This window comes from Olea europaea, unplaced genomic scaffold, assembly GCF_002742605.1.
Source record: "Olea europaea var. sylvestris unplaced genomic scaffold, O_europaea_v1 scaffold6803, whole genome shotgun sequence".
NCBI lineage: Eukaryota > Viridiplantae > Streptophyta > Magnoliopsida > Lamiales > Oleaceae > Olea > Olea europaea.
Window position 1 is genome coordinate 9,714 of NW_019265188.1, and position 1,243 is coordinate 10,956.

At 35.7% G+C, this 1,243-nt stretch overlaps 1 long non-coding RNA gene across 1 annotated transcript; it reads left to right on the forward strand.

Moving 5' to 3' along the window:
- Positions 1–51: 51 nt before the first annotated feature.
- On the forward strand, positions 52–980 carry LOC111390431. The gene is made up of 3 exons (XR_002701917.1): positions 52–198; positions 585–679; positions 853–980. It is a non-coding gene; the product is annotated as an uncharacterized LOC111390431 (long non-coding RNA).
- The last annotated feature ends 263 nt before the right edge of the window (positions 981–1,243 follow it).

Sequence of the window (1,243 nt, forward strand, 5' to 3'; positions counted from 1 at the left end):
TTTTTTGCACCTGAGTTTATCACCAGTTTTTAAAAGTATGCTTCTAGGTGTTATTTTGTTAAAGTTTAATTAATACGTGCAGAATTGAAAGTGCTGTTGAAGCCGAACAGTTGGAGGAAGATCATGCTGGTCACAGCCATGATCATGATCATGGTCACCACCATCATCATGATCATGAACATGATCACCACAAACATGGTAATTCCAATTTTTTATTTTTTTTCCTGCTAGTAGATGACAGAATAAGTTATCAATTAACTTTATCAATATATGCAGACAACTAAGTTTTTTGTCCTGGCTCTGATGCTAAAATTTGCCTTTAAAAAAAAAAAAAAGGCGAATTCCATGGTTGATTGGTGGCATTTTGATCTCCCTCCCCGTTCTCCCTATGTGAGACGAGGACAGAGAGAACAAAAATAAGAAAATGAGAGAGAATGACCAAATAATGTAGAACACTCTACCCCATGCTCTCTCTGCCTCACTCCTGTACAACAAATGACATTATGATAATTTTTCCCACTGTTTTGGCTTTCAATTTATGCATACGAAGATTATAGGCATTATCCTTTTGAAATCTGATGCAGAACACCATGATGGTCACCATTCCCACGATCATACTCATGACCCTGGCGTTTCTTCAGTCAGCATAGTTTGTGAAGGGAGCTTGGATCTCGAAAAGGTTGGCTTTACATTGCTCCTGTTTGGATATTGTCGTTATCGTTCAACCTAATATGGAAATTATGTCCTTGATCAAGACAATCTTTTTAGATTAAGATAGAAAACTGTGGAAAGATGATATTCGATGGAAAGATGATATTATTGGCCGAGAATTTATTCTATTTCATATTTCAGGCCAACATGTGGCTAGGCACACTGTTAATAGAAAGGAGCGAAGACATATATCGGATGAAAGGTCTTCTATCAGTTGATGGAATGAACGAGAGATTTGTCTTTCAGGTGATTGAATTTTTCAAAGCTTTACGTTTAGCCCTTTTTGTTATTTAAACACTTTGTTCGGATTGTGTGAAAATAGTAATAAATGATCATCTTGTGACCAACCTTTCCCAGTACGAATTTTCTTATTAAAGAGGAGATGAGAATTGAGAGATTGACATGAATATGGAAAAAATAAAGTTCTTTGGAGTGGGAAAAAGTTTTGAACGCAATTTTTTTGGGCAAATGGCTTCATTTTTCCTTTCTTCCATTTGTTTCTTGGTAAATTACCCTATTTTCTGCTCATTTA